Source organism: Rhea pennata, chromosome 1 (assembly GCF_028389875.1).
Source record: "Rhea pennata isolate bPtePen1 chromosome 1, bPtePen1.pri, whole genome shotgun sequence".
In the NCBI taxonomy this organism is placed as follows: domain Eukaryota; kingdom Metazoa; phylum Chordata; class Aves; order Rheiformes; family Rheidae; genus Rhea; species Rhea pennata.
The window spans coordinates 192,522,262-192,545,020 of record NC_084663.1 but is presented as its reverse complement, the minus strand read 5'-3'; the positions used below and the strand labels follow the sequence as shown (position 1 = coordinate 192,545,020).

At 39.9% G+C, this 22,759-nt stretch overlaps 1 protein-coding gene across 1 annotated transcript in view; it reads left to right on the top strand.

Annotated features, from left to right (window-relative positions):
* The first annotated feature begins 9,278 nt into the window (after positions 1-9,278).
* The window catches only part of FRY (FRY microtubule binding protein), a 256,359-nt gene continuing 242,878 nt past the window's right edge, over positions 9,279-22,759 (top strand). Inside the window, exon 1 of the mRNA XM_062567139.1 lies at positions 9,279-9,329. The gene's annotated coding sequence lies outside the window, so the exon portion shown is untranslated. The remainder of the gene's footprint in view (positions 9,330-22,759) is intronic.

Genomic DNA, 22,759 nt, shown 5'->3' with positions numbered 1-22,759 from the left:
CAAAAAAAAATAAATTAATCACAATTCCTTGTGTTAAAGATTCAACTTCCTTGCCCACATTTATTTCCATCAAGCAGTCAGATATTAAACTTCTGTCTTCAAAACAGAAATAACAGAAGTCAGTAAAAGAATCTCTACAAATTGCTGAGTGAATTCCTACTAAAACTAAACCCCAAATGAACATTAGGACATCTACAGTCTGATAACATGTAACAGAGGAATTGTGCCAAACAAGGCTGTGCCTGAAAGGGGGCGATTCAGCCATCTCAAATGGCATTGGACACCTACATTTAGAAGTCTAGGTACTCTGCCTGGACCCCAGGCAGGTGGGAGACTCTGTAGTTCCTGCACCATACCTGCAACCTAGTGCAAGTGTCTTAGCTACCAGACAGCTTCTCAAATGGCACCAGGCATCTATGTTAAAGCAGGTGAATCCCACTCAAAGCATCTACAATACAATTAGGGATAACTTAAGATTTCCCTGTAAGGACACTCTGGAATGAAGAAAGTAACTATTGTTAATTACTAATTTTATCCCATAGACAAATCATGTTTAAAGGAAGCTGCCTTATTCCTCATTTGAAATATCTAACCACTTTTTAATCTATCTAAGTTTTTAGGTTAATATATTCTGTCAATGGCCCTAAAAATTATGACTTCCTACTACAAAGATTGCATTGCATAAGAAAAAGGAGCCCTTAATAATAACCAGTTTCAAATGAGGATGGTGACACACTAAGCATTTACGTAAAATGAGTCCAAGCAACAGAGACCATGAAATTACTACAGCAGAACACATCATGTGATGACTTCAGGTATAGAATTAAATGACATCAGAAACGTAACCCAGAAACTCCTCTCCTGCAATGTTTGGTTCTAAAGGAAGAAGAAAGCAGAGGTTGTGAGGACTTCTGGATCTAGAGGAGCTGGAAGCTGCACATCTTCACCCTGTTTGTGGAAACGGCTAATCACAGACAAGGTAAAAACACTGCTGATTCATACAATTTCATCCTTGCTGCTCTGCAGTCATTAGCACATTCATTAGCAGAGGATAGTCATTGCTCTCCATGTTGTACTGAAAAGCACTCTGTAAGGAGGTGATTCCTTCATGCCAGAGGGATGCAGAAGAACAGGAGGCAGTAGAAGGGAGGAGGCTGTGGAATTAATTTTCCACCCACATAAACCAGGAACGAAGACTGTACCAGTTGCTGAAGCAGATTGTATTATTTATAGTCCTCCTCCCTCCTTATAGCCCAGGGAAATACAGAGTACAAGGAAGATGTTCTGGTGTTCTGTGTTACTGCTCAGCAACAGAGTGATTAGCTAAAGAGGCAAAAAATATGTTTTTGTGTGCGTGTGTAGGCATACGTGCCTGTGATATATGCAACATGTATTTCAAATGAAATCAGAATCTGGGGCTACAGTCTGCCTGCTTTATGCTATAACTCCAATCTTGGCCTGTTTGTCCAATGGATTTATTGGGCTAATTGTTTTGCCCTTAGTGAAAAGCCTTTCTTGCTTATTGCTTCACTGTTTATTATATTAGCAAAACAGCTTCCTCATTTGCAATAAACAGAAAACACAATGTAAGTAATGAGACAGTTGCTTAAGTCACCTGGATTATAAACATAGACATGAAAGCAAGGCCTAATTAGATCTATTTTCTTTCTAGAGACGATGTCACGATCTTTCAGGCAGCAAAGGGAATTAGTTTTACGTGAGCAGTACATACATACAGTTGCCTTATACTCCATTCTTCCTCAAGTGGCTCACAGCTAGGCACATCACTTCAATCTTCTACTAAGATTGCCAATTCTTTAAAAAAGTTCTCATTTCCCTCTTTGGAGAAACTCGGATTCCACATACATAATACCTGAGAAATACAGGCAGTGTACGCTACGAAAAGAAAGTGAGACAGGTCTCCTCTTCATTATTTGATCTATTCTGCACTAATATCCAGCCAGCTCTAGCATTACTGAGACAGCAGAGCATTTCATACAAGACACAGTAACAGTCAGAGATAGTGGAAAGATGAGTCTCAGAGAGTTCTGTGTTAACATGTTCTGCTTACTCTTGACAGTGTTCCCAGGTGAGCATCAGAGATCTTAGTTCTAAAATTAGGGTCTCTGTTCTCTCCAGATCTTAACAAGTAATAGTATTTGTATGTCATTTTCTTGGTAATGCCGCCATAAACACACCCCAGCAAGCAGACTGAAGTTAGAATCTATATGTCTCCTTCAAGACCCAGCAATGTCACTCAAGTGCAGATAGGTGAAGAAATAAAACCTGTGTAGTACATATTTAGCTAGTTACATCTTATTCCTTACACCTCTTGAAATGTGTTAATATTGGGAACATTATTTCAGTACTTGATCTAGTATTGCAATTCCTGCTGAACAACTACAATTACTTCTTTAGGGTTCATTTCCCAACTCACTTCATGACCCTATTCACAATGTTCTGAATCAAATGATGTTATTAGAGATGTTATTTGTGCAAAGTGTCATGCCATCTTTTTTGCACACTTTTTGCAATGGCATAAATGACAAAGAATTGCAAGGAGCCCCAGAGAATCGCACACTTGAGTCCCTTAGAGGGGATAAATGACTGCAGCATTATTAATTCAAACTTTGGCAGCAAATTTCTACCTTTTGGTTCCCCTGACAGAAAAATCAGTGTAATTCAGATGCAGACACACAGTAAGCACAGTTTTTGGAAGGCATCTGAAGGATGTGTGCTCCCTCCATGGTGATTAAAAGCACCTCAAAACTGTGCCTCCCTTCCTGAACTAATGATGGCCATTATTCCCCAAAAGCTGAGTTGCCAGGTTGGATGTTTGCCAGGAGGTGTTTTGGTGACACACAGTCAGTAACTGTATCTCTCTTCCTCACTTCTGACAGATACCAAATCCAGCTCTATCATCATCTTCCTGTTCAATCTGTCTATACTTACCTCAACAAAACTGACAGAGGTCAGCTTCCAAATCTGATGACTTAGAAGTGGTCAAATTCCTGCTTGAAATGTCTTTGTTTAAACAAGATAGTTCTGGGCTGAAGACTCTGAAAACAAAATGCACCTTTTTAAATATGTAGAGTCCTTTCTGGTGGAAATAATTGAGATTGTATTTGAGAATATCAGTTCTGTGCACTTCCATGGTCATGACTTTCAGGGAATGAAAATAAGATATTATTGGATTATCTTAAACGAAAATAAATGGGCAAGCTCTGCCTAAAATAAAATGATGTTATTTCAGATATATGCAATTTACTTAAATAGAGTTCTCAATGTCAGGAAAAAAAAAGTGTCAGCTCTTAGCAATAACAACTTCCTCTTTTATCCCTCTGTTAATTTAGTATTTGTCAATGTGGAAAAAGGAATATGCAAAAATCACATAATTTGACAGAACTTGTCACAATTATTGTGAGCAAAGAGAGCTGACCTTTGAGTGTCACTAATGTGTAAGCAAATGCAATGCAGCAGCTGAAGAGAGCTTGTACTCTATAAGGAAGAGTCAAGTGGAAAGATGCTTAATATATTCTCCCTGTCATCATTTTGAATCATTTGAATTTTAACATTTTGAAACTTTCTAAAAGTTGCCCTTGTCCTCCACTGTGGATAAGCCATTAATTGAATAAGAGGGAGGAAGCATAAGAGGTGGGGACTACAAGCCATGCCGGCTGCTGAGAGATGCTCTCTCTGCCAAAAGCCATTGTAACAATATTCTGCTTCTATGTGGAATGAAATGCCCAAATTAGGAAAACAATTTGTCAAACAGATAAATCATCAGTTGCAACTCTGGCTGCTTTTTCTAGACATCCATTTCAAGCATGTTTCTTGGTTTGCCTGGTAACTGAGAAATGAAGAAACCAAGCTGCCGTATCATACCACTCTCTTGTCAGTATATGAAATTCCTTCCTATTAGAAGTTGTGCTAAAAAAATTGTCAGAACTGTTAAGTCATCAAAATAGACATTTTTAAAGCCAAAAGACAAAGAAATAAAATATTAAAAAAAAAACCTTCATACTCTGACATACATTAAGCTTTATGGAGGGCTTCTGCACAAATTATATCATCTTTAAAAGTGCACAGGCCATTTTATTAATGACAACCCAGCTCCCAGCTCTTCACCCAGCCTTATGGGATTACTCACACCTCATGAGCAACCATTTCAGGTTAGAAATTCAGCCTTCAGTATCCTTGTAAGAACACAGGCATTCTAATTCTCTTGCAAGAGACTTAAATATCACTACCAAGTGTTATTGAGAGCTGCTACTGTCATTAGACAAATAACAGAGAATAAGGCCAGAAGGGATCTTAAGAGGTCAACATCCTCTCACATCAGTGACCTTTCTCACAGAGCTTCCAGTTCTGCATTTTCTCCATATTATCTTGTCTCCTTCAGAACTTTCCTCACCTTTCCATTTTGTAATCTTTTGTCCTGGTCCCCACATTCACTTAACCAATACTTCCAGTATCTTCCCATATTACCTCACCTTCTTTCATTGTTTCTCCTTCAATCCAGCATTCTTTTCCTCAAGCCATCTGTCTCTCTCCATTCTCCCTATCATTCTAGCTTCCCCCAAAACTTCAGTCTCCCATTCCGGAATTTCTTTCAGCAACCTACATTTCGTTACTTCATACAGATTTTTCTTACACTTCCAGTCTCTCTCTTAATTTCACTCAATTTCTTTCCTGAAATATACAGCCCAACATTCTCTCTCTCTTCATCACCACACATGCCTCCATCAACCTATTCTGCTTATTCACTTTTTCTCCCCTGGTTTATAGCGCTCTTGCCTCCTAGCATTTTGTTCTAGCAAGGTTTTGATCCACCTCTTAAGAAATGACTGAATATATTACCCAATAGGTGAAATCCTAAGATAAGCACCTATCTCTCTCTTATTATGAGATATTCTTGGCATATTAATAAACAAAAGCCCCTGTGCACTTGAGGAATGCAATTTCCCACTCAGGTGAACAATGTAATGAGTGATACCTGGAATGAAAGCATCCTAAATCATTCTAACAAAAAAAACAGAGGCAAAGTCATGAACATATAACTATATCCTGCTGAAGTCTTTTAAAAGAATTTTGATGTGAAAATTTTGTACTGGGGCACTTGAGTGACATCCACTTAATTTTAGTGCTTTTCCAGATGCTCACTGTCTATCATATTGCACCTCCACAGTCAATCACTTGTTTGGGTCAAAATAGGTTTCAGCCGCCTTCTGATAAGGTCTGTATTTTCAGAGTAATGTTCCCATTAGCACTATGTTGCCATAGCCCCATCCTTTCATACCCTAAAGATAGAAGAGATGGAGTTGCATTCTACAGGTAACACCTAGTTATCAAAAATGATTTCCACAAACGTTAGAAAAACAGCTTTAGTCTAAACTACAGCTTTAACAGTAATCCTAATAATATGTTATTACAAACCTTGTATCCCTAGAGTCATAGGGGCTTCCTGAAGCCTAAGGCACAATTCCTCCTCTTTTTTCACCAAAGGGTAGTATTCTCCTCCAGGCATGCATAATCAGCAATTACAACCAGTCATATGGTAGCTCAGCTGCATTGGTTAGTGTGTGCACCTAACTTATGTAATCAGCCAAAATTTGACTTGTTCCTCATACTACTTATTCTCAGGGAAAAATAATGTGTGTAAAACCTTTAAATGCCTGGAATCCAGTAGCTTTTCAGAGTTGCATGTTTACAGAGGTTTAACTGGGGTTCTTATGCAAAAAGGCATCCTGCAAAATTACAAGATGCTCTCCAAGAAATTAGCATCAACCTACAAGATGGTGCAGCTTGAAAAGATATTGTAGGTGCTACAGCTAATGATAGCTCCTTTGCTGTATCTTCTCAGAATGCCCTTCCTTCTGTGCTAATTATAAAGTACTTTCGTTACTTAGTTGTTACAGAGGTCAAAGTCTAAAATGAAGAAGCTGATGTTTTTCAAAAAGTAATACTCAAGATAAAGATCTGTGAAGATGAGGTATTTCCAGACTAACACAAACAAATGACTTCTCATGCAGAGTATAGCGATCCAGTGAGGAACACTACAAATCTGGGAAACCAGGCAACCCAAACACACAGTAAGGGGGAATACTGGCGCTCAGATGTAAGTATCTAGCATTCAGGCCTCCTACAGAATATCACTGATGAGACTTGAGGATAGGCTGAAGCACTGAATTAGATGGTTACCTGTGTAGAAAACACTATTTTTTATCTCCTCACTCTGAATATATACCAAGCTCGAGTATATAATCTCTATGGGCCATATAGCAGGATTTTAACTACTCTGACATAAACTCGAAATATTTAAGAGCTTGCATGCTAGAACAATGACAGATACTAAAAGATAGGCAAAATCCTATTATTCTATTCTTTCAAAGTGGGGCATAGTGGTTCTGTGCTGCATAGTAATAAAGTGCAGCACAGATGGTGTATAGATGATATATAGACAACACTACCTACTTTTTCATCAGCCTGACACCCTGTTAGGTAGTCTTGGTTGGAGAAAGAATTTTTGTTCATAATCACTCTTTGAGATTCAAGTGTATTAATTTTAAAACCAATTAAATCTAAAGCTCATTACTGTAAGTTACATTAATATTATACCTTTTAGAAGTATGCCACAAATAATTTAGTTGCATGTCATTCCATGTCCTGTCATACAGCCAATGTATAACTTGTAATGGAGGAAAAGCTATAGTTAATATAAGTTACACATGGTCTGTTTTTAGCTTGATATCCTAAAGCATGTGGGATTTATGCGATCATTTATTTATCCTGTCCATTTGTATACTTTGATATATTGTATATTTTGATATATTTGATATATATTTGATGAAGGGATAGAGTGTCTTCTCAGCAAGTTTGCTGATGATACCAAACCAGGTGGAATGGCTGATACATCAGAAGGCTGTGCTGCCGTTCAAGGAGATCTGGACAGGCTGGAGAGTTGGGCAGAGAGGAACCTCATGAATTCAGCAAAGGCAAGTGCAGGGTCCTGCACTTAGGGAACACCAGTACAATCTAGGGGCTGACCTGCTGGAAAGCAGTTCTGCAGTGAAGGACCTGGGAGTCCTGGTGGACAACAAGTTGACCATGAGCCAGCAGTGTGCCCTTGTGGCCAAGAAGGCCAGTGGTATCCTGGGGTGAATTAGGAAGAACGTTGCCAGCAGGTTGAGGGAGGTGATCCTGCCCCTCTACTCAGCCCTGGGGAGGCCTCATCTCGAGTATTGCATCCAGTTCTGGGCTCCCCAGTACAGGAGAGACACGGAGCTACTGGAGAGAGTCCAGCGTAGGGCTACGAAGATGATCAGAGGGCTGGAGCATCTGCCCTATGAGGAAAGGCTGCAAGAGCTGTGGCTGTTTAGCCTGGAGAAGACTGAGAGGGGATCTTATCAGTATTTACAAATATCTTAAGGGAGGGTGTCAGGACGTTGGGGCTCCTTTCAGTAGGGCCAAGCAAGAGGACAAGAGGCACTGTGCACAACCTGAAACACAGGAAGTTCTGCCTGAATGTGAAGAACAATTTCTTTACGGTGATGGTGGCAGAGCACTGAACAGGTTGCCCAGAAAGTTCGTGGAGTCTCCTTCTCTGGAGGTATTCAAAACCCATGTGGAAATGATCCTGTACAGCATGTTTTAGGTGACCCTGCTTGAGCAGGGGGGCTAGACTAGATGATCTCCATAGGTCCCTTCCAATCTCAACCAGTCAGTGATATCAATGCATGCCTCTATCAACCTTTGAAGCTGTTGACAATTTGAACCAAGTTTGACATGTAAAATGGAGAAAGGTGATACAAGTCTCAAAGACACTATATTCTTCAAAGTTTCATTAAGAACAGAGAGAAGAGACACCCCAATTAGTCTCTTCACTAATTACCATCACCACTAATTTCACAGTTTTACTGTGAGGCCATCCTTAATTTGGAAGGATTAATGGCAGTTGCCTACTGACCAGCTGCTCAGCATGCTCTGCACTTGGATGCCAGCCCGATACATAACTGCACACAGGAAAGAAAACCCTGCAAATTGCTTTATCAGGAGGGAAAGATGCAGAAAACTCAGTAGAAGATCGGAGGAGAAAAAAAAATCTGCACCTCTAAAAAACCAGGCCTCATTAGTTACACTGCTTAAGTTTTTTCTCTCGGCAAAAATACACCAAGCTACTTTTATAAGACCTATTTTCCCACAGCTAAGTAAGCATTAGTATAAATCTTAGTAACTCCTTGTTGATGAACTTTTTATTTCTTGAGCAAACTTTTTTCACTTCTGTAAGATACCAGAACAGCTTTTTCATAACCTGCTCAAACTTCCGTAGTTTAGTAAAAATGACGCAAAACAATACAAATGGTAAAACAAACAAACAAACAAAAAAACCAGGCACCTCTTTTCATCTTCTCACCTTATAAGTCACCTGACGCAGCACACGTAAAACATAATTTTTAACTGTTTCTCCCTGGCTCACACAATTAGTGGCAAATGAAGTAGTGCATGTAAATGACTTTCAGAAGCAAATATGGATTTCTGCTCCTTCCTGACTGCACAGCAGATGTATTTATCGCACACTTCCCCTTTTTCTTATGATTTCATTTTACCATTCTGACTCACTTTGCACATGCAGCCCTGCTGGAATTCCCGTTTTAAAGGCTCCTGTCCAGCCCTACGGCCACAGCGCGTGTCCCTGAACCCTTTACCTGCTGCACTCCACGTTCCTGCTTTTTGTAGCTGCTTTAATGCCATGCTTTTCATTTTCCTAATGCCTACAGGTAGCACGTCCCTACTGGAGCTGATTTATTTGACCCCAGCCGCTTTCTGTGCTTGTGGACACGCAGCTCTGGGGCCGTTGCCCTGTACACACGCTTCCACGCCTAGGTGTTCCCGGCCTGGCCCGGCGACAGGCGCCGCCCGCCCCGTGGGGAGCGCCGTGCCCGGCTGCCCACTGCCTCCCCGCCGTCTCTCAGTTAAAACCGTTAAAAGCGGAGCCGCAGCCGCGGCGGGGTGCGGCCGCCTGGTCCTGCTTCGCGCAGGGAGCTGCGGGCGGGCGGGGTCGCGCCCGCCGTTGCTGGGAGCCGCCCGGAGCCGCCCCCGCGCCTCCACTTCCCCCCCCGCCGTGCGCCGCGCGGCCGTTGGCGGCGGCGGGAGGAGCCAGGTGAGGCCGGGCCGGGCCGGGCCGGGCCGCGCGGAGGGGCGGGCCGAGGCGCCGGCGACGCCCGCTGGCGGCCGTGGAGGAGGGGCTGGGCGGAGGGAGGCCGGGCTCCACTTGACAGGAGCGAGCGGGGCGGGGAGGGAGCGCCGGCCGCGGCTCTCGCCCGTCGCGGGTGAGTGAGCGGGCGGGCGACGGCGCCCCCGTCCCCGCCGCGTGTGGGGAAGGGCGGGCGGCCGCGGCGGAGCCGGCGGCGGCCGGCGCAGCCGCGGCGGTGGCGGCGTTGGTGGCGGGTGCCCGCGCGGGAGGCGGTGCTCGGCCGTGCCGCGGTTCGGGAGAAGGGGCGGGGATAGCGGGCGGGGGGGGGGATCCCCGCTCCCGCGGCTGCGGGGCGCCTCGTCCCCGCGCGGCCCGCGAGAAAGTTTCAGGGATGGGGGCGAGGCGGTGCTGGCCGCGCCGCGGTGCCGGCGCCGCCGCGGGGTCCCCGGCCGCCCCCGGCGCATCCCCCGGCGCTGCCGCTGGCGCCTCCCGCCGCCGCTTTGTTGTCTCTCCGGCGGCGGGAGCCCCCTCGCCGCCCGCCCCGAGGCCGCCGAACAAAAGCCGGCGGCGGCGGGGCTGCCCCAGCCCCGCTCCCCCCGCGGCGGCGGCCGGGGCCGGGTGGCGGCGGGCTCCTGCCCCCGCTGTGGCCTCGGGGGCGTGCGGGGACGCGGCGGCTCGGCGGGCGGCGGGGGTGCCAGCAAACTTATTTTTAGACGTGCTTCTCACTTGAGTGTATTTATAAAGAGCCTGAGCCTTATTTCACGAGAGGGGAGGTGGTTTTGGAAGCCCCGGCGTGTTTATTATGTTTTTGGAGGCCGCTGTGGTTTTATGTTGTTTGTTTGGTTTTGGTTGTTTCTATTAGTGTGGTCGTTATTAAGTAGCGCGCTTTTTGTAGGGCACTGTCTCTGGTGCACTACTGGTGTCCTTTAGGTCTGCACTGTCTTTCAAAAGAGCTTAAAATTAAGAAAAATAGCAAGTGCACATATGTGACTTTAGTGTTTTTTTTTTTTTTTTTTTTAAGCAAGGACCAATTTATGTTTTTATGTGGCAAAAACTGTTCCAATCACATAGCCAAAGAATTTAAGGACCTGTTAATATCCACAGGTAATGTTCTGGACATTAGACTTTGCATGTGTTACGCTTTGCCCTTTATTTTGGAAGATCTGCAGTCACAGCTTAAGCACGTGAATGAAGGTACTCATTGCTTTGTCTTCTCAGGGGCTAGTCTTCAGTGTGAGATGCAAGGTCTGATCCATATATGTATGCATACCTGATTCACGTATGAATGTGACATGTCTTTTTCAGGACTACTTGAGCTTTTCTTGTTGTGTATTTTTTCTCTATTTCTGTACTGTCACTTCTGTACAGAACATCAGTAATATGTTGGTGATACAGACAGAGTAGTAATAGGCAACAAGGATCAGTACTGCTTATTATTTTGTAAACTAGCCTTCTGATTTTGTTTCAGCTGACTGTAGTCGTAGTATTACATTAAATATACCAGCTTTATTGACCTTAATAGAAATGATATAACCTAATACTATATATTAGTGACATGGGCATGATGTTTCACAAAGGAGAATTCTAATTAGTGTGATAAATTCAGCCCAAATAGATGGGAGACTTCTCAAAGTGTAAATGGAAAAGTAGAAGTATTTTTAGGAAAAAAAATAGTAATCATAGAATTGTAGAGTGTTTTAGGTTGGAAAGGACTTCTGAATGTCATCTAGTCCAGTCACCTCCCTCAAAGCAGGTCTGTTTAGATCAGGTTGCTCATGCCTTGTCTGTGTGAGGTTTTGAGCATCTCCAAGGAAGATCCCACAACATCTCTGGTTGTGATGGTACTAGTGTTTGACCACTCTCAAGGTGAAAAATCCCTTTCTTATATCTAACTGAAGTTTCCTGTGTTTCGGTTTGTTTCTGTTTCTTCCTGTCCTGTCAAGGTACACCTCGCATCCATCCATGGGTGATCATGGCCATGCCTATCTCTGCTTCCTGGAGCTAGTGGAAAATGTGCCAATGTTTTGGACTTACAGGTTGATGGTTTCGCTATGTCCTTCTGCGCATTATTGCTAGATTTTAGAGTGCTGAAGTCTGTGGCTTTCTATGACAATTTCTAAAAAGTTTTGGGTGTAACAAGTAACTCCTAGCAAAAAAGTTGTATGATAATGTGACTCTTATTTACTGTTCAAAAATTGTTCTGAGCCAGATTACCTTCCTTGTACTTTTTTCAACTGTATGCTTCTGTTAATAAATGTTATAGTAGAACGCTCCTGAATTTGAGTTATTTTGATTGAATATGCAAAAGATGTGGTGTTCTGTTTCTGAGGTGAGGCTCTCATTTAGAGTCATAATTACAGGGTGCATAATCATTGGGGAAGAATAATTTTCAAATTCATATTTGCTTAAAATTTCCCATTTTATGGAATGTCAGTAATAGCAGATCAGAGTATTAATTTAATATTCACAAAAGGACACCGGGATGTCAGTGAAGAATACTTGTTTATTTGTTTTTAAAACAAGTAAGTATCTTGAGTGACTTGCCCACTTCTGTTCTTCCATTGGCCGTGTGTTTATTGACTTGAATTTCCCAGCTTCTGCTAGAGTCCTTTTACCAGTTTGTCAAATGGTCTCTCTGAATGACAAGGGGTCAGCTCGTATTTTAATGAAAGGAAAGCTTTTAGACGTTAATCTTGAAACAGGCTTTCCTCAGGAAGGGATATGCTTTGAACAGTGGAGTACAGTGTATTATCACTAGGAACTTGCCTTTGTACTATGAAGGCTCTAGAGAAGCCTTAGGTGTATTTAGGATGCTGTTGATGTGGTAAACGATGCAGGCATCTTCTTAGTACAGAAGAAAAAATGTTTTCCAGCTGTGTAGAATGAAGATGTACATATTTTCCGTTGTAATACGACAGCCACAATTACTTGACTTAATCTGCATAATTTCTTGGAGCTTGCTGATGATATTTCAAAGGTAGAAGAATGTATTTGTAACACAACTGCCACAATTTCTTGACTCTTAATTTGCATAAATTCTTGGATTTTGCTGATATTTCAAAAGCAGGAAAATACATTTGTAATCTGATTTGTAGAATGGCACTTCTGGACATGGTTGGTTAGAATTTAATGGCCTTAGTATAATGCTGCTTATTAGTGAATACTTCCGAATAACTCATGCTTTCCATTAGAGCCATATCGAATAATTTATTAGAAGCAGTTTGAATGGCTGACCGCACTGAATTTTATGATATTTGAAATTGCTAGCTGCTATTAAATTATTTATCAAACAATCTGCCATTTTATAATTACTAGAACACCTGACGGTTATGCTTATTGGCTTGAGTTGTTTGTAGTGAGCTTTTACTTCAGGAAGAAATCAAATCTATGGACTTCGGTTTTTTTTGTTTTCTTTTCTTTTTAGTCCTGTAATGCCTGTGCGAGTCTTACATATTCTTGAAATGTGTAAATCTCTTCTGTAGGGTCATTGGAGCCTAGATTACTTGTGGTTTTAAAATTTACCACTGTTAGTATTCTAATCCTTTTGAGATCATAATTTATATTTTGGAAATGGGCTGCTTAATCTGTTTGTTGTTTCCCTAGCCTTCATGAATTTCCCACTGACAGGTCATTATGATAAAATAAATATAAAACTTTTGAGGAGGATATAAAGACTTTATTTGATTTGACAGTATTTGGAAATGATTTGCATCATTGCTAAAACAGTCTATCTTGGACTGTTTGACCAAAATCTTGGACAGGAGGATGGTTGTATGTCTGTAAGCAGACCAGGATAGCAGTGATTGAAATTTATTTTTTGAATCTTAATTTTGACAAGAATGTAAAACTGGGATTGCCATTGACAAAACTCATGAATGGTTTGCTTGTTATAGTGTGTACAGAAAGATTGTTGGTAGTTTTAACACTATTATAGGACAGAATTTCGTAGTTCAACTCATACAGCTTCAGTTTTATGGCCTGGAGGATTGTAGCACAGCTGTGCTGAATTAAACCTGGGGTCTGTGACAATGAATAATGTACCAAATGCTTCAGAGGGAATTGTGAGATAACAAATGTGAGATAATTTACATCCCATGTTCAAGATGAGCCTGATGGTTTATAGTTTGGCTTAAAACTTAAAATCCAAATAACAAAGTTCAATAGCCTTTTTAGATATTATTATTTATAATTATGATAATTTTGGATATACTTGTTGCTGATGCAATTAGCCAGTCTAGATCTGTGGCTAATTTGGGGGTAGCTAGAGTATACATGCATACGTATTTTAATGCTACATTTTTAGAGATTCAGGCCAGATTTACTGAATAATTTCCATTAAATCCAGTGATTAGGAATGAGCATAGCATTCAGAAAGAAAGTTGGCCATCTCCTTATATTTGTGAAATGCAGTGGTTATGACATTAATCTGGATGTGATATGCGTAGTTACAAATTTTCTTTTTATGTCTATGTCAAAACAGGGCCTGGAACAGAACCCTCTTCTCAGATTCCCATAATCACTAGTTTTTTGGGTGTTCCGGGATGGTTGTTCACCTTCTCCTGTTGAGTTGGAGGTGGTGGTGGTTTACTAATATGTATGAAGATAATGTGCCTATAGCTTCCTAGTAAGGTCTTCTACATTGGAAATGTAAAACTTAAAAACATTTGTGTTCCCAGCTATCCCAGTGAATCTTCGAATGTTTATATATGACAGTTCAACAAACAAGTGTCCAAAGTGGTGATGTAGCCTGATACTGATTACTCTCCTGAGCCGTGAAAGATCTTCATTCAAAACCCTGTTCTACTGGAAGCTGAGCCCAAAAAGCATTGTTACAGTACCATCTATTTCCAAATATTTCTCAGTCTCAATATCAGTATCATCCTGAATGTGGGATGTTCAGCATCAGACATTTATTCTTATAGTCCATCTTTTGAATAATGTTAATGTTACCAGTGTTGATGGCTTCTTGTAAAAACAAGTTCTGTGCTGTGTATGTATGAACATGTCAGAATAACAAGTGCTTTGGAGGTAACAGGCTGTGTTGTTCAATAAACACCTGTGAACCTAAATTTAGATTTTAGATAGGAGGTTTTGCTAGCTTTTCTGAACTTTGTAGTCTTTGTGTATACTGCCCTATAAAGGGGTGTGAAAGATTTACCATTTGCTGGTGAAATTCTGCAGTACCTTCTGTGAGCTCTGGAGAGGCTCCACTCTACATACGAGGATGTATATATTTGAACATTTTGACTGGAGATGCACAGAGAGCTATTCTGGATCAGTGTTCCTTCAGCTTCTGTGAAAGATTGGCCGCTCAAATTTCCTTCTGGAAAAAAAGAAATGAAAAATGATGACTTATGCATATATATCCACACACTAAACTGGCTGTTCCTGTGGTGGCATGGCTCCTGCTCAAGTGTCAGCCCTTTGTAGGATGCTGTGCTAATCCCATGGCAGCTCCACCACCGTAAGTGATTGGTCACTAATATTTGTACTAATGCATTATTAAAACCTGTTTTCCACAGAACATGTGTATTAGCAACACAGCTGCTCATTGCATTCTCTATTAGCTGTGTTCTTACTGCTAGCATTGATGACAGTGTTAGTCTGGAGAAATGATGGGAGAATTTTTTTGGTGACTTTACAGTCAAAGTAAGAAAGAACTAAATTTAAACCTTGGATTTCTGACCTTGGCAGCTGGGAAAGAAACTTCTTCAATATAGCTGCATTAGAAGTTGTATACTGTTACTAACTTTTTTTTTTTATTATTTATATTTTAAACACATTATCCATGAAACTTCCTCAGCAAAGGCCTAAAACCATAGAGGTAAAAACATAATATGTGCTCATTTTCATACTTAAAACTCAATTCTTAGAAATTTAAAAATATATAAAAATTTTTTGTGAAAGTCCTAGCTAAGTTTTTAAATGAACTGGAACAAAGTATGGCTGTGTGATAATACTGATAACATTGCTAGCATCTACGGAATGTTATCCTATACTTCAAATTAGAGCACTTTATGTAAGAGGACAGGAGCGTGATAATTAGAGGAGTTTAAATACAGGTGTCAGTCTTGGTTGTTTAAATTAGTGATTATGAGGAAGTGAATTTATTTTATTTTCAGTATCAGAGTATGTGGTTTATCTTAGAGCAGAAACTGTAAGGTCTCCAGGCCAAGTCAGGGCAGAGCATGGAAACTTGATATTGGAGTTGTTTCAGAGCATTTCTCTGGGGTGAGACTGGAACTTTGCTGTATATCCCATATATAAGGGAGTGAAGATACTTAGCATTGTTATACAATGGTATTGCCCTCTTCCGAATGGAATACGAAATACACCTTTTTAGCTAGTAATTGATTTTCAAAGATATGCTGTTCACACAATAGATCTCTGAAAAAGAATCTTTATCTCAAATTGTAGAGAGCTTTATTTTGGGGAATAGAATATCTATATTCACTCCATAATTCTCACTGTGATCATTATATGTATATCTGTACAATTTGTATAAAAACAATACGCAATTGCTTTTATTTGTTTAGAGATGAAATAAGCTACCACATCCTTTTAATTCTTTCTTTCAGATGTCTTTACTGAAAATCTAGTTCCATACAAAAGCAAAAATAATTTGAATAGTTGTTATTGTACTTAGGATAAATTGCTGCAGACTTTTGTACTTAGTATAAGGAAAACAAACTGGTACTTCCAGAAAGCAAGCTGTTTTTCTTATTGGTAGAAGCAGGCAAAGTTGGTGAGTGTGATCACCATACTGCTGCTGGTCAAGAGCCAAGAGCATGGCTTTGACTTTGACCTTAGTGCATGTGATGAAATGCCACAGATGGTCCTGCAGTTAGTGCTGGCACAGAGGGTGGAAGGACAGACAACAGGTAACATAACAATTGTTTTCAATTCTACTAAAGCACTACAAGCTATCATTAAATGGGTAATTCCTTATGATACTGTTCAGTTTTGTGAAGTTAAAATAGTTAAAATTATTTTATTGATCAATCACTCCATTTTTTTTTCTGAGGCTGATGAGCTTTGAAATCAGTTAGAAAGAAAGCTGTAGGCATTAACTCAATCAGAATTTGTTCCTAAATTGTTTTATTGATCCTGATTAGTACATAGGTGCGGTTTCAGTTTGGTTATTTAGTGAACATTTTCGGTGCCTCAATATTCTACATTTTATATACATTACAAGTTGTGTACATTGCACATTTGAGATATTTACTGCAAGAAACATTCTGAAAGAGGTTATTTTGGCCATTAAAAATAGTTTTCACTAGATAATACAGAAGATGTACAATAAGAAATGAAATGGATCATCTGCATCTTTCACATTTTATTTGCCTATTTCTTCTGTTTAACCATGGCCGATACTAAGAGCAAATCTATAGTGCCATGAGCTATTGAACTAGCAGAGCTCAGTTTCTTATGAATTTATATCTTATGATTGATCTAGTGACTATGATCAATGTTTTTACTATGTTGAAGGCATGGTAAAGTTTCTCTCTGTATGCTGTTCTAGTGTGTAATATGATTTGAGACCATCCTTCAGGTGTTTTTCTCCTTTGGTGCATTTATTTGAGCTATTCATAAGAAGCTTGTTCTGTACTTGGCTGAATGTTTTCATAAAGCGTGTACTAATTTAATTACCTTTGAGGTCACCATCCTGTCAAAAACTGGTAATATCTGCCAAAGCAGTTGAAAATTACTGGGAGGGGAAGAGAGATACACATCCACAGACCTTCTGATCACATAAGCTTCTTATCCTTTGCAAAGCAGACCAGAAGTCTGCACTTGAATTATTCTGAACGCTTTGGATTCTGATGCTCCTCTTAAAGAAATACATCTCAAAAAAGAAATTGCTTGTATATAAAGGTTTAAAATGAGCCAAAACCAGATAACATTTCTTGGAATGCTTTTTGCCAACAACAGACTGCTACAAATATTGCTTTATTTTTAATGAAATACTTGACCTATGTTTTAAAATAAGATTTTCTCATAAACTTTAATGGATATTTTGAAAGCTGTAATAGCTACAAATTATTAAGGCAAGATATTTTTGATGAATGTGTGCTTAACAGCTTGATGTCCTTATACAAAGATTTTTCAGGATAAGCAGTGCAGCGTTGCACATGGGATTGGGACATCTGTCAAAAAATAGGTTTTAATTATAATGCAAATATAAAACTTCTGCAGTTTATTAAAAATACTTGTGGAGTCACATATTCCATACAATGTTGGACTCAGACTAAGTAGGGGGGATTCTAATGAAATGTTATTTCAGTTCTTGCCTGTTGCAATGTCACTGAACAACCTAGTCTGGAGCTTTTCTTACGGAAATTGTCTTGAAATTAATCCGTACCATGCAAATAGGAAATCATCTCATACAAATGAAAATCAATATCCTATTTAATTGCAGAAAGGAAAATGGAAAACTGTTTCCTGTCAATAAAGATTAATTATTATTAAACCTTACAGCAAGCAGAAGTGTGCTATTGGTATTGACATATGGTATCTTGGAGTTTAATCTTACAAGATAAACAGGAGGGAGAAATTAAAGCAAAATCCAAATGAGAACTAAAAAATGAAAGGCAAAGACTATAAAAATAAATGTAGCTTCTAAGTTAAGGAAAAATGGTGGGTTGATATGAGGGCATTTGGTGGTGGGGAAGAAGAATGAGATTTGAATGTAGAAATGGTGAATGAAGCACGTAATGAAGGACAGAGAGAAGGTAGCATTTTGTGGGTGGAGAGAAATGAAGATGGATAAAGCCTTTGGAAAATCAGCAGTGCTTATTGCTGTCCTGATTGAAGTATAGTTCATTACTATTTGTCTACTGATTTTAATGCTTCCTTCAAAAGAGTCTTCATTATTTTAGCTCTTTTTAAGCTGCTTTTTCCTTTCTCTCTCTCTTTTTTTTTCTTTAATCTAAGTTCGTCTATTGAGAAGAAAAAGGCAAAACATCGCAAGTCTGAGCAATCAGTCACAAGTACCTGAGTATCTTATAGGGCTAGTATTAATAGCCTGGGGACAGCACCTGAAGGTGTAACAAGGTCCTTCTGTCAGCACGTAGCTTTGAGAGTCATGCCGCAGTGGTATTTCTTTCATCATTTAAGTATGGCAAGTAAATGGACTAGGGCAATTTTGCAGTAGTCTCATGAGAACATAAGCATGTGCCTTTCAGAACAAAAATAAAAGCTCTATATTGCTCCTGCAGTACATAAAAATGCTTGCTGATGTCATCTCAGAGTAAAAATATATAATTTGTTTGCAGATTTTGCATGTATACAGTGTGCTAGGGGGAAAATACTGCCCTTGTGAAGGGCGGAGAGGACAGCTGCCTTTAGATTTAGTGCTGGCTGTTGTCCTTTGGGTTACACCAACTGCTTCAGAAAAGAGGAGAAAGCAGGTGCCCTGAGGAAAGGCGTGGTCTGCCTGGAGCAGGGAGGAGAGACAGCCGGTGTGGTGTGGTGTGGTGTGGTGTGCCAGGAGCCGGGGAAGCACGTGTCCGCCCCTGCGCCAGGCAGGCCCACGTGCACCCCACAAGGGCTCCTTCTGTGAGCTGAGTGCGAGGGTCAGGGCCTGGCCCTGGGCGGGAAGCCGTGCTGATACTGAGAAGGTGCTGTAAGGCAGGAGGCACTGCTCTAAGTGACTTACTAGTCTGCAGAGGAGGCTATATGGAGATTTTTCTCCCTAGGAAGCCACTGAAATTGATGGGTTGAAAATAAGGACCAAAGGAAAGAAACAGTTTCTGTAAGGACATAGTGGCTAAGCGTTAGGTTTGGTTTTGAGCTTTTTATTTAGCGCCAATAAGCAATTAGCTTGGATTCTTCTTAAATGCACAGTCATATTCTTCAAGTTTATTATTTCTATTTTCTAGTAAAATATAATTTTAGAGACTGAAGGCTTTTGACTCTGGTTTAAGGCTTATTTTGTTTGTTTTAAGGCTTTTTTTCCCTCGTTGGTGCTGTCACATAATGATACAGAGTATGGGAACGAGACTGTTTAGATGAAGTTTGCGTCAGATTTCATTTGCAGGTGCTAATGCAATTTACACAATTATAAGGCCAAAAGGAATAGGCAAGAACATATTCTCACTTTTCACACATTGAACAACAATATGCAAAGCTATCTGTAAATACAGGTATTTAATATGATGTCATTTTTGTGTTTTGCTAGCTTTCCACTGACTTTTGCTCTCTGAGTGAATTTACAAGTAAAATTTATACGCATTTTTAAGAGATTTTTTTTTTATGCATTGTTAGTTATGAAAATGGAAAAGATTGATTCCTTCAATTCCTACTGTCATATTAGGGGAGAGAAACGTGCTGTGGGAAGGGAAGATTGCTGTGGCTGCCTCTTTCATTGTCGTTAAAGTCATTTTTAATGTTGTCTTTCTCTTGTCACTATCCCCCCCTTTTTTTTTTTTTTTTTTTTTTTTTTTTTTTTTTTTTTTTTTTTTTTTTTTTTTGGACTGGAAGCATTGTTTTAATCTTTTCCCTTTTCCTGGTTTAGTTGTTCATACGCTAATACCTACCTTTGAGGTATGTGATAGCAGTAGCTAAGATTTTGCTATTCACAAATGAGATTTCCCTCTTTGCACAGCCTGGTTTGGTTCACCAGTGCTCCTTAGGACCCACATGCTGTCTCCAGCACTCAGGAGTAGTGTGTGGGTTGTGAAAGTGCGGGGGCCTTTAGGTCGCCGAATGCCTTTGAGAAGCAGCAGCATTCGGGTGGATATCTGAAGTAATCTGTAAACATTACTAATCTGGTTCTAATTTCTGCTGCTGCTACTAGTGGGTGAAGGAAAGAAGGAAATGGCTAGGCTGTTTTTTGTTGTTTCCAAAGATTTAAATAAACTGTACAGATGATAATTTTTTTTTCCCAGGAGGACGGGAAGAATAGATCTATCCTTAGTATGCTGCCTAAATCACATTCAAGCGTTGCTTTGGCAGATAGTTCTTTATACAGTTTGTGGGACTGTGGCAGTATTATATTACCAGTTACAATGAGTTAATTTAAAATTATAAATAGATACAAATTTGATCTATTGTTATATTATAAAAACTGAGATAGAAAAAGAAATTAAATGGTTATCTGGTAATAGAATACCATGATATGTTACTGCATAAAAAGTTAACATCAGTCAGTCTGAAAAAGAGAGAAAATGTACATTCATGGGTAGCATGTTACTTTGCTTATTGGGAATAAAGAATATTCTGAGTAAGTTAATGTATGAAATTCAGTGTTGACAAATACTAGGAACTGTTTCTTCAACAAAAGGAATAATCTAAAATACATATACCTTATGGAAATATCAGGGTAAACATTCCTCTCTGTTGATGGCTCACTAGACAATATAGGCCAAAAAAAGATTTATTTTTTTTCTGACCCAGCCATATGAATTAGTTGTCAGCTATAATATACAAAGATCTATGTTTATGTACAGCATTTGCTATCCAAAAAGAGAACAAAAATAGAACTCAGGAGTTGGCAACAATGATAAACAGACTTTGGAAAACCTTCCATAAAAAGGAAGATTGAGAAGACTGGCACTTTTTTAGCTTTTTCCACTTTGGACTATATACAGAATACTAGCCTTTATGCCAAACGTGAATTGTGTGTTCTGTTTTTCCTTTTTAATAAGAGTAAAGTGTGTGTAATAAAGTTGAAAGACCTCAAATATCATTTTATATGATGTGTAATTAGTTTGTGTAATTCACTGACAAAAATACTTGGGCGATGAGAAGATATCAGTATTTCTTTAACAAAAGATTAGATGCTTAAATGTCATATGTAATGTGTAAATTTTTTGAGGATTTTTTTTTAAGTCCTTTTTTGCTATAAATCCTTGTGTTTTGAAATGCAAGCAAACTAGACAGGGGAACTGAAAAGATAATTTTCCAATCCAGAATTGTCCATTGTCAAATTTGTTGCACCTTCTGTCAAACCATCTGCCATAGGCTAATGAATAGGCAGCGTGCTAGATTCGATGAAGCACTAATATGTGCTATTATGATAGTTCCCATGTTGCTTTTAGTGGGAACTCTGTGGTTAATGAAGCAGAGAGTTAAATTTTTGAGGGCAGAAGGCAACACGTTGTCGTTACAAGCTTCTGCGCTGCAGAGTGCTGCTGAAAAAGAGGTGAAGAACCCACATCACTGCTTTGAAGCACATTTCAAGGCTTTCTCACAAGCCTTCATGTAACAAAAATATCTCGGTAACCCTAATCACGTTCACTTGGGTGGAGGAGTAATGATGGATCAAGGAGGATGAAGAATATTGCCATGTGCTGGGGCAAGGGAATTAGCATTGCTCTAACTACATCAGTGTACATCTAACTAACATCTAACTAACATCTAAGTTAGTTGCTCTAACTACATCAGCAAACACCAAATAATCAGACCTGAAGACAGAGCCTATAGGCTAGATATAGCCTGTATCTAAAACTAATAACCAGTTTCTTCTTCCTGCAACTCTGGACATGATAGCACGCAAATAGTTTTCCAGGGGGTGGTTGACATGGGTATTGTTTGAAGCTGAAGAGGGATTAGCAGAGGAAGTGGGGTGTTGTGTTTTTGTTTTGTTTTTTCCCCAAGTATGTGTATCTCATAAATATGCTTCATAGAAGTATTTGTGGCAGATCCATTTTTACTTGGTAGCTCAATCATTTTCCATTTATCAGGATTATAAAAGGTTGATAATGTTCATTGATTCCTGTGGTTACTGTTAAAAGTATGAGCTGCTTGTAAGAAGTGGGAGGACACCAACCCCAATGGTAGGATGGAACCAGCTGGCATCGTTGTGTGTGACTGGCAGCATTGTCAGTACAGCTGGTGGCTCTGTGGGCCGGGGACCTACCACCTGCATGTGACCAAAGCAGGGGCACGGCACCAACTACTGCTCTCCTGCTCTGGGGGGAGGACAGCTGTAACCCAAAGTCACTCTTCTTGCAATGTAGTGGTTGTATATTTGCCTGCTAAATCAGTCTCATAAGCAGCTGGACTGCATCTGTGCTGGCCTACCAGGAGTCTAGCTGGAATCTTCTAGCAAATTACATTTTCTCTCTTTTAGATGATAATAGTTGGCTCATTGTTATTTGCATTTTTTATATGTTGGAGCACAGAAAATTGCTTATCAGTCTGGAGCTCCACAGAGCTTAAATCTATTGTTCCTTTGTTCAGTTATAGCCTTTTTTTGTAAAAGGTTGCAGAATGGAAATGCCCAGGTGTTCCTCTAAACTGCAGATATATTATGTGCTGCTTTACTAGTGGAAATTCCAGTGGCTTAAAATTCTGACTAAGTCAAATATGACCTGCCACATGCTGCTGCTGGAAGATTTTTCAGAGTGGGAAACTATCCTGGTCCCATCAGAACAGGATGTCTGTTATGCACATATGCATTGTATTAATAAGCAAACTGTTGTGCTAATTAATTTTTTTTGCATAATCTGATGTTCAGTCTATTGTATTTGATATATTTAAGGAACTGTCCTAATATAGTAACTTGCATATGGATAGCACACAAACTCTCTAATGAGGCAAGAGCTTTTGCAGCTCATTTGT